General features: G+C 40.2%; 1 protein-coding gene and 1 long non-coding RNA gene across 3 annotated transcripts in view; one reads left to right on the forward strand and one right to left on the reverse strand.

Moving 5' to 3' along the window:
* Positions 1-14,661, reverse strand: part of col4a5 (collagen, type IV, alpha 5 (Alport syndrome)) — a 60,555-nt gene that overhangs the window by 35,718 nt on the left and 10,176 nt on the right. The gene's annotated exons all lie outside the window — the stretch shown is intronic.
* Positions 147-8,525, forward strand: LOC103480251 (uncharacterized). 2 transcript variants are annotated; one of them, XR_536065.2, is made up of 3 exons: positions 147-1,413; positions 1,767-1,879; positions 7,290-8,525. It is a non-coding gene; the product is annotated as an uncharacterized LOC103480251 (long non-coding RNA). The 2 variants fall into 2 exon arrangements; XR_014084622.1 differs by having other exon boundaries at positions 147-1,879.

Raw genomic sequence — 14,661 nt, forward strand, 5'->3', positions numbered from 1 at the left:
CATTTTTAACAATAGGCTAGATTGGTTCAGAGAGTTTTTTCCACTAATCATTGAAATCATCTTTTGAAATGTTCTGTTCTATTTATTCAGGCCACTTTGTCTAATAGCAAAAATATGTTTTGATGTTCTGAAACATTTGCAAACGTGACGCAAAGGCAAAAAATAAAATAAAAAACCCAGAAGAAATCGTTAAACGGGGGCAAATGCTTTTTCATTGACTCGCACAGCTTTACATGTGCTGTGAACCAGGTGCCATCTGCACAATGATAGTCTATCATCTTCCACTGAGCAGATTTTCTGCCTGTTTCCTGGATTTAGCAGCTTATCTGTGCTAGCCAGGGCCAGTCAGGGTTGACGGTTTGATTCCTATCTTAGATTTTAGCATGTTACTGTAGAGGATGGATGTCAAGTACACATGATTTTGAGTCAGTGTGTGTGTGTGTGTGTGTGTGTGTATGTCTGAGTGTGTGGGTTAATCCATCTCTGAAGCTCTGTTTTTACAAGCGTTGGATCCCCACATTAGTATCTGGTCTGCTTCAACTCAATGCTGTCTGCTCTCCCACGCCCAGCCTGGCAGCTCTCACTCTTTTCACCTCTTCAACTCTGTCGTTTTAAAGTCTCATCCCCTTTAATTTTCTTGCCTATCGCTTAACCATTAGAGCCTGACGTGAGTTTTCTCGTAGGTTCAAGAACGATATCTAGAGATTTTCATGCTGCTCTGAGAGAGACAGGAAAATTGGCTTCCATCTAATCCAGACCAATGACGTACTTCAATAAATATTGCTTATTCTTGTTGACCAAAAATAAGGCACTCAAGGGATCGACTCTTCAATCTTACAACTGCCACATTTCTGAAGCCAAATCAACTTTAACGTCAAAGTTTGGTTTTACAAAAGAAGCCTCTCACATATATGTATATATATATATATATTTTTAATAAAGCCCAATACTATCACATTTTAGAGGTAGAAAACCTAAAAATTGTTAATTGTGTACAAAACATTAAAAAAACATCTTTTGAGGAATGGACATTAAAACAGGAAGCACTTTCATACACTGAAAATCATCATCTACATCGTCACTTCCTAAACTACGGGCCTGTACACATGGAGACGAGCAGCACAGTAAATATTCTCTAATAATTAAGAAACATGGTCCACGGGACAAGCTGCGGCGCCACAGAAAGTGATGTAGTAAGTCTGCCGGACCAATTGATGGCGCTGTGATACTGCTACAGAACTACACATTAACAAAAACCACAGAATGGCGCCATGTTTGTTAGTAGTGAGAGTGAGACGCAAAGGAGACGATCGTGGGATAGAGAGCGAGATGGAGATTCATCATTTTGTAAAAAAAAAAAAGAAAGATAAGGAAAGGAAAGATGCGGCTCCCACAGCGCTCTGAAGTTTAATGGTAACTTTTTGTAGAGTTCTCGTCTTTTTGTTTTGTTTATTTTTTGGGACAGGGTGGGCGCGTGGGGTTCATTTGAACCATTTCTCCCCCTCAGTTTGGACAAAAAAACGTAAACAACTATAGTGAGCTAAACAAAATTAAAAAGGGAACCACTGTAAAATGTAATTTTTAAAAACTTTATGCTCATAATCTGATAAACGTTTTTTGTTTAATCTGCTGTGTTTTGGTGACGTCACTTGATTAGCTGGTTTGTTGTAGCTGATGGTATGGCCACAGGCCTTTGTAGAAAGTACCGGCAGATACTTGGGCACGTGCAGATAGTGAAAGTTAAACAGGCTTCTTGGCTGGAGCAGGCAGAAGGCTGGTTACACCGAACTGGAAGGATGAAGTTCTCCTGCTGCTAAAACATGCTTGGAAGACACACCAGAGGACAAACCTTCAAGTTTGAATAGCTTCATCTCACTGGGTGAGTACAACCACTTGTTCAGCATCACAATCTACCAATTGCATAAGTGGGTACATGGTTGAGTTAACCACATAAGCCTGAGATTCTACAGAAGTTCTTTGACAGTCACTCGGTGGTTCTTGCTCCATTTCTCCACCCTCTTAGCACCGAGCATGTAATCCACTTTGAAATGTCAGTGAGCTGCAGATATTTGCTCCACTAAATCTCTCCTTTAACTGCCTTCTCTGATGTCTTCCCACCTCTATCACACTATTTTCAGCAAGTCGACCTGACAGACCTGGGCAGAGATAAATCTGCATACTGTAAGACAGAGATTCCCAGCGTTTTTTTTTCCCCATAAAAGCCTTCTTGGTTGAGTGTACAAAAATCCTTCAATCCCCTTCAAAGGCCACACGCGCATTGTGTATACAAAACAAAAGAACTTTCAGTAAATTTGTTAGAAACCAGACGCGTCTCTAAACTGCGTCCAGATGATTTTCCTTTGCGTGGCAAACTTATATGAAGACCAAACATGTCTGTAGGGAGGTTTGATGTGATGGTAATATAACTTTAGTAGCCATTAGAGACTAGGGCTTTAATCATACAATATTGTTTTTCATTACAAAACAAACACACAAATCAACCCCTCCCCTCTCTCCAGGTGGCATAAATAAATCAAAACAGATGCACAACTTGCATACCTTAAAAAAATAAAGTAAAAATCAATCATTTAATCAAAAAGAAAAACAACTCTCAAGACTCAAATCACTATGTCGTATGACCACTTTCTCAGGATTCTCATATTCTGATGTAGAAATGGTGGTAGTCATAATCTGCACATGAAGAAACTGGGAAAAAAAAAGAAATAAATATTTGAAAAAAAGCAGTAAGTTGCAATGGGTCAAATAACTATGGTAGAATAAACTGTGACCATGTTTTATGTAATTCACCTTCCTGTGGTGGCTGTCTTTGTTAGTTTTTAGGTCTTTGAGAGGGATTGTATTTGTTGCTGAATGAGGTTAATAATATCAAACCAAATGGAAATACAACAATGAACTTTTTAACCATTACAACTGTTTATTTTCCCTCTAGCATGTTTTTTTTTTTTAACTCAAAATTAGTTTGAATCTATGCCATGTCCTGAAAGCCCTCGATGTGAGACACACTTGCCGATGTCTTAATGTAGAAAGTCGGTGTGTAACATTTCAAGTATTTGTACAAAACTGTCAGCTACAGTTAATCATTCAGATTAGGACACAAACTCGTATTGCTTTTATGTCATTGAGGAACCTCAATTAAAAATTGGCATAAAAATACTTTCTAAAATAGTCAACATTTCCATCAGTGCCAGAATATATAGTAATGAACATATGCAGGAACTTGAAGACTAAGTATTTTGCAAAGGTTTTTTTTGCCTTTCATTGATGTGGCTGTGGGAAGGGAGTGCTGGATATGGCAATTTGCTACATTATATAATCCCACACTCCTAATTGAGTCTGACACACTTAAATGCAGCACCAAAGATTTAAAATTAAAACAAGACACTAAAAGAGTTCAATAGTTTTTTTGTTTAGTTTCTTAATACCATGTAGTGGTGTGTTGATAGGTGATGTGCCGACATGTCGGTGGTAAGTGTCAAAACTCAACAATAATGTATGGACAGAACTGTAAACTCAACAACGAGGAAGAGTTTGAATCGTGAACTCAACAGCCAGAGGTAGAAACCCAATCACGACCTAAACATCGTAAACCGGACTAAACTGTGACCTCAACAGCAAGGTACACTCTGAACTATGAACTTAAAACAAAGGTAAGACCTAAACTGCGCCGTCGTTGGTGAGCCACAAACCAAAACCAAGACCTTGACTCAGAAATACAGACGACGACACCACCAATAAGTTACCAACCAAACTGGGACTTCCAAACCAAGGTACAGACCTAATCCCAGCACCGACTGTAACTGTGTTTCCTGTATGCTGGTAGAATTTAGGCAGCATTTTGAGAGGTGACTTTTTCTCCTAGAAATGCCAAAGGAACTGTTTTTAGAGCTTACTGCAATTAAGGAAAAGATGGGTATAGGCTGAGGTGATGAGAAGAATGATGAGGAGAAGAGCGGAAGGCTTCTACCTGAGGATTACATTGGCGAGACTGGAATTCCCCCTACTTATCAAAGACTGATAATTAGACAGGTATAGACATTGCCCTGGCATGAACACACACGTGCATAAATATAAAGGCACATGCACAGAAATAGCTGTACAACAAAGCATTAGGGAGGCAAAGGCACTCCAAAGCAAAATGCAAATAAAATCTGAAATCGGCTAAACCCTCTCATTTGATCACAGCGTTTCATTCAACCAACCAAAGTTCATGTTTCCGTGTCTGACTTTCTCTGTTGTCTGCATATTTTTATCCACAAAATGAACCAGAAACCGGGGGGAGGGGGGATGACGTTTCAGTCCAAACAACAGACGCTGAAGGAAAAGAGGTAAATAAAGGGATTAAAGAGGACATCTACGAGTTTCTGAGTAGCTCTGAGACTTACTGCGGTAATTATTCCAAATCCCATCTGGATTCGATCCGTCTGATGATCGTGCTATTATGTTTTCAGACTTTGTGGGGTTAAAGGGTATGAAATGGGAAAGAGGCAGCTAGATGCTTGCTTTCACACTCAACAAACACAGCAGAAAGCCTCTGCAGCCCACCTGTTAAACTATTACATTGGGTTTACTGTTTAACCTTCCTATGGTGTTAGGGTCCCTACGGACCCGTTTTGAGTTTTAGCATGCATAAAAGTACTTCATACATTTGTTTTTTGCGTTGAAACTTTTTGACTTTGTCAGGGACTTCCATTTAAACAAAGTAAAATAATTTTTTTTTTTTTTACTAAATTATAAAGTGCTCTGGTGAAAAAAATGACTTTTGTGGTGTTCGGGTCATTTGTGACCCGGTTAAAATTTTCGATTATAAAACAATAAAAAAATGCCAAAAATTAAATCATAAACACACAATCAACCAACAGCCTCTTCCTCCAACCACTTGAAGTTCATTTAGGGGCTTTTCTCTTTTCCTTTTTGCGAGAACAAACAAAGGGAGACATATCCAGGCTTCTCAAGCCATTTGAGTGTAGACGTGGTGACTTGCAGAGTACACATCTCCAATTCACAGGATGCAACAATGAGGAGAAGATTCACTGTAAATGAAGCTTTGGATCACATCTTTGCTGCAAATGAGGCAGAGGACACACAGGATTTTAGCGATGGAGATAAGCAGGCCTCTGAGAACGAAGATGATGTGGAGTACCAATTGGAAGAAACAGACACAACTGATCAGTCTGAAGAGGAGGTCACTGGTGCTGAAGCTGCTCCTGCTGAATCATTCCAATCCAAACGTGGCAACATCCGTTGGAGCACAGTTCCTCCTGATGTGCATGGAAGGACAGCTGCTGCAAACATCATCAAAATGACCCCTGGGGTCACGAGGTTTGCTGTGACAAGAGTAAGTGACATCAAGACGTGCTTTGATCTTTTTTTGCCATTGTCACTAAAAAAAGTCATAATTGCTATGACAAACCTTGAGGGGAAAAAAGTCCATGGCAACACTTGGAAAGACATTGATGAGACGTACCTGGATGCCTACATTGGTGTTCTCCTCCTTGCTGGAGTTTACAGATCCAGCAATGAGGCAACTGAGAGTCTCTGGGATGCATCAACGGGCAGAAATATTTTCCGGGCAACAATTTCTCTTCGGACCTTTCAGATGATCTCAAGAGTCCTCAGATTTGACAATCGAGACACCAGAGCAAAATCTGACAAGCTTGCTCCCATCAGGGATGTTTGGGAGAGATGGGTGCAACTCCTTCCACTGATGTTCAACCCAGGGCCAGAGGTGACAGTGGATGAACGTTTTCTCCCTTTCCGAGGAAAATGCCCGTTCCGGCAATACATGCCTAGCAAGCCAGGCAAATATGGCATAAAAATCTGGGCAGCCTGTGATGCTAAAACAAGAATATATAGAACAAGTACTTGATTTCTTTTGATGTGATTTTCTCAATTGGTTGTTTATTTGACCTTGCAAATCTTTGTGTTATTGTAAGTTGTAATTATTTATGACTGTTCTGTTTTTCACATTGTTAAATATTAAAGTTCTATTGTGTGGGGAAAAAAAAGACTTGTTTTTGCCCTTTTCTTGAAGTAAATATATACGGGTCCAAAATGACCCGAAACACCATAGATGTTGCTATATTTGATAATATTAAAATTAAAATCTTTTTTTTTTTGTTGAACATTTAAGAAATGTGTTTTAATATCTCTCAGTTACACTCAGGTAACAGAACAACTGATTATTTTGTTGCCTTCTTCTCTTAACGTTCATTTGACCACTTTTTAGACATTGAAAACGAGGGGTATTTTGTTAAAACAAAGGCCCAGGGGGCCACAAAAAAATATTAAAACCAATCTTTTCGTGGATAAGGGAGCCCAACCAGCTAAACGAGAGTTAAGAAAAACATTGGATGATGAAAGATTGTTTTTAGGGCATTTTATGGCTGATTTAATACACGGGTCCAAAATGACCCGCTAACACTACAGATGGCAGGAGAAAGCTAACACCAGAGGAAGGATAAACAAGGGTAGCTTTCACAGACGGTCTGATATTTTACAGTGTGGAACAATGTGGCTGCTTTCCTTTGACGGTGGAAAGTATCTTTAGCCTTTCTTTAGTCTACATTGCGTTCATAAGATGTGGAAATTATTCTACAATAACTTCCTTTTGAAGATTATTGAAGGTATTATTAAATTAAGTCTGTGGCAACATTTTCGCTTCAGTGTAGAAAAAGACATGACACAAGTGCACTATTTTTATCGCTTTAATGCCTTGAAATCTCTTGCAAACTTTAGGTTATAATCACTGATTTACCTCTAAATTTAGATCGTTTTTTGTGAGTTTTATTGTCTTATTTAAGGTCAAAATGTAATTTAGGGTTTCTTTAGGCAACTTCTCAAATACCTGCAAAAGTGCCCTTGTATGCCTTTATATCTTCCACATTTTTGTCATGTTACCACCATAAACATAATGTATGTTATTGGAACTGAGCAGAATATGAGCAATCCTTGAAGAAAACCTTTTGCAGGCGGTAGTAGACAATACTGGGGTATATGTCAGAAGCAACAACCAAATTGTCTAAATCGATTTATAATCATGTATTAGAATGGTCCAGTCAAAGTCAGGGGGACCCAAATGACAATAAAGAAAATTGCTGTTCACAGATGTTCTTAATCTAATCGGACCTTTTACTTGTACTGAAAAAAGAACGGGCAAAGATTTTGCGGCCACAGAACTGAAACATCTACCTAGTAAGAACATCATTACTTAGATCTGCCTTTACAAGACACTCACTTGAATCCTTCAAACAAATTCTCATCTCCTGCAGGGTCACATGTGTTGCACTCTATGTGGCAGAGGAGACGTACATCGCAGGATGCGGGGGCGCTGCGTCAAGCTGCAGGTCCCTTTCATCGCAGTTGGACTTTGGCGACTTCAGCGCTGCTGAAACCCCCGAGAGCAACAGCCAAACCAAATGTTTTCACTCAAAAGTGGGCAATCTGACGTCTTCAGGCTGTTAGAAGAGGAAAACAACCCAACTGATGAGTCCCGTATGCGGACGTTCAAGACTGCAGTCTAGGAATCCCGTTGTCATTCCCAGGAATTTCTCTGTTTCTCGCCGCAATTTTCATTCCTCTCCTCTCTTTTTCATTTGGCCTAATGAATGTTGACCCCGGAGACCTCCCGCTGAGAGATGCCAGCAGGGAAGCTGACCGCCCTCCGCGACAAACCGGCTTTCTTTCCAGTCTCAGAGGTTTCACTTTAGTAACATTTACTCTGTTTTCTCATTTTACATAGTCCTTTATGAGATTATCAACTTCAGAAATGATTTCCTAATTCTGGTGATTTTCTTTTAATTTAGGCTCCAGTTAAAGTTTACAATCAAAGGCTTGAATAATTTACAGAGAATTAAGGGAGTATTCAAACCCTCCCAGCTTAGTCCGCTTTAATCAAACTCCAGTCCGTTTGCCCAGACAGTCCGGTTCAGTTGCCGAGGTGTGAATGCGCAATCGAACTCTGATACGGACCAAAAAAGCGAATTCTGTTCCGCCTACAAACCTCGGTCTCGGTTCGATTAAAGTGAACTCTGGTGCGGAACAAATGCATATGTGGATGGAAGCGGACCAGAGATCACTCCAGAAGCAGGAAGTGGACTGTAACGCAGGACATTCTGGGTCAACTGAACCAAAACTAACGCAAGAGTAACCGTAGAGGAAGAAATGGTTTGTGGTCTTTTACCAAAGACAAAAGAGAAATCCTACAATTAATAAAATCTGACGCCGTTTTATTTTAGTTTACATTTTGAGAATTAAGAAATTGTGTGGTGTAGTACTGGGAGCACTGGGAGAAGGCAGACGAGCTTAAGTTTGTTTTATTTTTTCTTACAGATCACCTGTTTTATATTCTACCGTCACAATGATGATATTAACATGTGTAACAAAAATATATATTTTTAATAAAAGTAACATAATGCAGCTTAAGGACAAAAACGCTGCCCTTAAAGCAACAAGCACTTAAGAAATTTGATTGAGTTAAATAAGATAATAAAATCTGACAAATAAGAGCAAGTTTCATGTATTAAAAAAATGTAATTGTCCAAAAGGAATCCGAGTGAATAGTTTCACATCTTGCTGTAGTGTTCCATGTGGAGTTCAATTATTATTTTTTATCTATTTTTCAAATTTTGACCACACTAATTGGACACAGAGAGAGAGAGAGAGTCCTGAGAGCGCAGCCTGTGATGGGGCTGTCTGAGTTATAAGGGCAAAATTTAACGGGGAAAAAAGACATAGAGAAAGTCCAAAGGAAGACTTTTCAAGACACTCTCTGGGAGCCTGACAGACACTCCATCAAGTTTATTTGAAACAATTAAAACAAACAATGAAATAACGTAGGCATTTCCAGTTCCAGCTTCCAAGAGTAGATGTTCTGATCCTTGCATTTTTGTCATAATTGTTATCAGAAATCCCTGCCTGAACTCAAAACCCCAACACCTTTTATTGGCACACTTTGCGATCTCACGTCAGCTCCACCCAATGCAGCCCGTTTCCACGTGCATGGCTTACAAAATCTGTATTTTCCCTGAACAGCTAAGTGTTTCCTGTAACGTTTTTCACATTAAGCCTGAGTTAACGACGCAGAACGGCAAAAGAACAAACCCTTCGATTCGATCCCTGCGCTCTACGGAGTAAATCTGCAGCGTTCCATGTTTTCTTGAAGGATGTCTCCTGTGGATCTCCAACAGGTTTACAGGACAAAATGTCCCACCCAAAGCCCTGCCCGGCCCTGCCCTCCACAGCACAGCCCTGCAGCTCAGGCTCCAACATGCCCTTTATTTGTTTTGTTTAGTTTTTTTTTCTTTCCTTTCAGCACTCGACATACATCACCGTTCGATATGGTGTGTGGTAGCCACGGGCAACAAGAAAGTTAAGAGATGGGAGCGGCAGCAGAAACGCTTAAAAATGTGTAGCCTGGGGAAGGAGAGCCGGAGGAAGGAGGAATGCTGGGACACATGGGTGGGTGACAGATGCAGTAACAGAAGAAACTTAGCCGTATCTTAAGTTTTATTTAAGCTTTAAATTCACCAGAATATCACCGAGGCTGTCTTTTACAAAAGAAAAAAAAAAAGAATATATTGCCACCCAAACAACTGTGAGCGTGTCAGATTCTCATTCTAAAAAAACAAAAACAAAAAAAAAAGTGAATAAAATATCTAACAAATCACATGACAATAAATATAGTTCATAAATTACAGCAGACTCCTCAACCCTGTAGATCTGCACACCGTCAGTGTCTCTGTGTTTGGATTAGTCGCCGTCTAAGCTTAATATTGAGCTGTAGACAAAATATGCCCGTCCCTTTCTGAAGATAAGAGAGAGAAGGGAAACACGGCACAGCTGTCCGACCGACGCTGCTGAGAATGTAAGTTTTCATTCTTCTTGCTCACACTCCCGTTGGTGGCAGCTCATATCTGCACCTGCTCTGTGCTGCACTGTGCAGTGCTTTCATTTAGAGCTGCACATTTTACGCGTTGTCTAAAACTGTCACTATGAGCTCATTTGTCCAATTTCATCTGTAGCAAATTTGTGTATGTAGGTCATCACCACACGTTTACTGTGTCTACGTTGGAATATTACATTTTGATAGAAAAAGGTGTAAAAAAAAAAACACTGTTGGTGTCATTCTTTGTTGAAATGCCATGCATATGATGCAAAAAAAAAGAAAAGGGGGGTGAAAAAAAGCAAAAGCAGCCATTTCTCATCACCTTCATGTTCTAAAACTTTTGCTCAATTCTTTAGTTTTTTTTTTTAACCAAAATTCTTGAGCACCACAGTGACGGTTCTGAAGAGCCGCATGTGGCTCCGGGCCCCTGAATTAGAGTGATGGTTAAGAGGCTTGGAGCTCCTTTACCAAAGATAAATCTTCAAAATATCAGTGTAAACATTTAAAAAAAAAAGAAATGTTGGCCATCACTTAAAAGAAAGGTTCCATTAGCATAATGTTAATGCATTTTTTTATGACTTGCAATATTTGAAGAAAATATGAGTTAAACATATATAAATAATTAAAATAACTTCCAATCTACTTGTGACATGGCTAATAATAGTTTTTAACTTTGATTTAACAGGGAATCAATAGATTGAAAATGTATTTCAATTTGTGCTTCCATATCCATCAAGGTTCTCAGTTTACCGTCAGAATGAATATTATTAAACTACTAAAATATTTTATAAGTGCACGTCAACACAGAATGCTTCCTGTTTTGCTGGGAAAACTTTAACACACTGAAAGACGGAAGCGGATTCATCGCAATCGATTTCTCTTCCTGCAGAGAAGTGGAACAGATGCACTGATGAGACCGTTAGGAACTACATGAATCTTATTTTTAACTCTGGAGCGATAAAGTATAACACGCGACATTTGGAAAGCTCTTTTATAGTCGTAAAGCTGAGTATGAAGCATCATATGCCATCTGTGGCATTTAGCAGCAGTTTGATTTAGATTCGGATCACTCCACAAGCTCTTTCTTGTTCCACAGACAAAAGTGTCTGATGGGATCTTAAGCAGGCAGGTCGCTGCAGGTTTTTTTTTTTTTTTTTTTCTTAGCTCCGCCTCCCTGTTTCTTAGCCTCCAGATGTTGCTAATAAGAAAAGACGCACAGAAACTGCTAAAGGAAAGAAAATATGAGAGATGTATTTGAAAAGCATCTTCAAAATGCTTCTGTAATGTTTCTATTTGGTCTAGAAAAGTATGGGAAACAAAGTAGGGCCGAGCAATAAATCAGTTTTATCAGTCAAATGTTTTGCTTTTGAGGATTTAATTGTAGGAACATCTGGATTGTTTTTCCATAGTTCATAGTGATGTCAGCACACCCAATTATTTGACCTCAGAATTCAAGTCAACTCACAGGTGGGATGATTGAAATATTGTCTGCCATTAATAATGTGTTTTTAAGAAAAGAAAGCTAGAAGAAAATGTATTAAAATGGGAAGTCAGGTTTTGTTTTAGGGCTGTACTGCCATGCCCTAAACAGTGTGAAACATTATTTCCAGATGTTTTTGTTTTGTTTTACTGTCAACATAAATAAATATGAATATTACAAGTTAACCCCAGCCAGTGTTTCAAATAATTAGTACACATTAAAATGTTGAGCCGGAAAAGGGTAGAGTGCCTTCTCTGGGTCAGGGGGTCGTCCTGCTTCAAGTGGAGGAGTTTAAGTATCTGGGGATCTTGTTCACGAATGAGGGAAGAAGGGAACGGGAGATCGACAGGCGGATTGGGGCAGCATTTGCCGTGAAGCGGGCGTTGTACCGGTCCGTCGTGGTGAAGAGAGAGCTGAGTCAAAAAGCAAAGCTCTTGATTTATCGGTCGATCTACGTTTCCACCCTCATCTATGGTCATGAGCTTTGGGTCATGAGCGAAAGAACGAGATCACGGGTACAAGCGGCCGAAATGGGTTTCCTCTGCAGGGTGGCTGGGCTCTCCCTTAGAGATAGGGTGAGAAGCTCGGTCATCCGGGAAGGACTCAAAGTAGAGCCGCTGCTCCTCCACGTCGAGAGGAGCCAGTTGAGGTGGCTCGGGCATCTGGTCAGGATGCCTCCTGGAAGCCTCCCTGGTGAGGTGTTCTGGGCACGTCCCACCGGGAGGAGGCCTCGGGGAAGACCCAGGACACGCTGGAGGGATTATGTCTCTCGGCTGGCCTGGGAACGCCTTGGGATTCCCCCTGAGGAGCTGGAAGAAGTGGGTGGGGAGAGGGAAGTCTGGGTCTCCCTTCTGAAGCTGCTGCCCCCGCGACCCGACCCCGGATAAGCGGAAGAAAATGGATGGATGGATAAAATGTTGATGTCAAGTCAATCCACCCACGCATTATACAGAAAATGCTGCCGGGGCAAAAAACTGCTTTCCAACAACAATTGGTTTTAGCTGTCAAATTGTCAACATAACGCACTAAATCTGATATCTAGTTAAACAAAGAACACAGTAGTTTGCTACTAATTGTCAACACTAAACAAGATAAGATCAGAAAAAAGTTTTTATTAAAAAAATAGCAAGGGATTGGGAAGTAGGTCAGTTATGCTAGCTTGACTTTGACAACATTAACATGTAGATGTGCGGCAGAATTTGGTCTGTTTGGATTGAGTAAAAAAACAAAGCAGACCCACACACCAACTCTCTTGACAGATCAACAGTAGAGCTAATGTATTGATTAGCTGTGCTCATTTGATCACTTATTAATAATTACAAAATAAACACCAAGCCTGTAAACATAAAACTATAACAAACTGAATGTTCTGTTCTTTGCTTGGGAAATGGTGGCATGTTTTTTTGGTGTTGTGTCCTGATACATTGGTGCTGTTGTTGTCTTGTCAGTTGCTATGGCAACAAGTCTGTGTGTAGCGTAGCCGACACAGAGAGCGAGAAAGAAGTAGAATACGAGTGGTTTTGAGTTATTCTTCAAAGGTTTCACTGTTTGCTGTGGCGCATTGCACTAAATCAATAACACCTTGATCTCCTAGTTTCACTTTGTAAATGGAATTGTTCTATTGTAGCAACACGGCTAAAGATGGCAAGTAAAAGAATCGTCTTTTGTTCTCTCCAGTGTTCTTCAAATGCACACAATTTCTACAGATTTAAGCCCTCTTATTTCCCCTCAGACTAACACATCTCTACTCCCGTACCATTTTGGTTTCACCTTCTTTTTTTGAGGTACAGCTCGCGTTTTCTTTTCACAGGCATCGGGTTCATCGCCCCTCGCCATCGTCATCTTTTCCCCCCTCTCCTCTCTAATCTGACAGACGTCTCAGGTCTTGTTTTATTTTGATCTGAGGGCTTTTGTCCAGAGAAGATGAGGAATGCCATGAATTCACGGTTGACACAAACACATAGAACCAAAATCACAGACGCACGCAGGGACAAAGAAACGCGTCTACGAACTGCACCGTGTTAGTGATGCAGATGGAAAACACTTTGTAAAGGAAAAGCCCTTTGCAGTCACACTGTCAATTTACCACTTTGAAGACACCTGAAGTGATATGCACCACTCATTAATGATATTTTTTTTGAAAAGTAATGCTCATAAAGTCATAGCCTGCCTCAAATCAACAAAAAACATGCAACTTGGATACTTAAAACGGCACTAGTGGAAAAGTTAGGCTCTAAATAAAAACAAAGACAAGCAGCAGATCACTTAGATTTATTTCCTTTGTCCCGCTGCTGTTTCTGTGTCACTCGGCAAGAGGGAAAAATGTTCACACACACACTGCGACCTGCTAAACATTATCCTCTGCATGCTAAAGGCTTAGCTGCATACCAGCCGGCACACTGACCCGGGATTAATCGTGAGCACCTGAGCAATGCAAACATGCACTTCTGTCACTGTGAGGACCCTGATGCGACACTGAACCACAACAATTAAAACGAGTCCAAGAGTAAAACCTGAGTGCTTATTGCAGAGATTAAAAAGGAAAGCTTGAAACATTATTTGGAGATGAGAATAAAACTCGAAAGTGCACAAAAATTCCCCTTCTTGACATAAAGAACAACTAAACAGCTCTAAAGTTTTCACAGTTGTTGGGGAAAAACCACAAGAAAGCTACCAAAAGAAAAAATGGCTTTAAAATATGTTAACTGAGTCTGTTGGATGTGGATTTACTAGCTTAGCTTTGCTAACAAATCATCTTTTTATTATTCTTGATTTACTTTCTAATTAAACCATTTACAACTCATTTTACTGCCCCCTAGTGGTAACACGTCATATTAAACAAACAGGAAAAGTCTGTTCCAACTGGAAACAGTGAAACACCGTTGATTAGAATAAACATATTTGTGTTTCTTTCTTTCAAAATGTCCCCTAATGGTGTGGATATAGATGCTAACACAGCATGAAGCATATGAAGAGACAAATACTCCGTCTGTGTGACCTTCAGGGAAGCCCTGAGACTTTCTCAGTGACGTGGTGACAGTAACGGGTGTTCACAAAACCGGAGTGTGGGACACAGAGCACTAAAAACGAGGGAGGGGAAAACAGGAGCAGAAGAAGAGAGAAGCAGACGTCATTCCACACCAAACACAAAGTAGTCAAAACAGCTTTATGCACGTTGAAAGGAGCCAGTTGGGCACCCATCACTCTGTGTATTGTTAGTTATCGCGGTGTGTCATCGGTGTCTGAGCTCATGTGAGACGCACTGAATTATGGGAGG

The sequence above is a fragment of the Poecilia reticulata genome, chromosome 18, assembly GCF_904066995.2.
Source record: "Poecilia reticulata chromosome 18, P_reticulata-male-v2, whole genome shotgun sequence".
NCBI classification, from domain to species: Eukaryota; Metazoa; Chordata; class Actinopteri; order Cyprinodontiformes; family Poeciliidae; genus Poecilia; species Poecilia reticulata.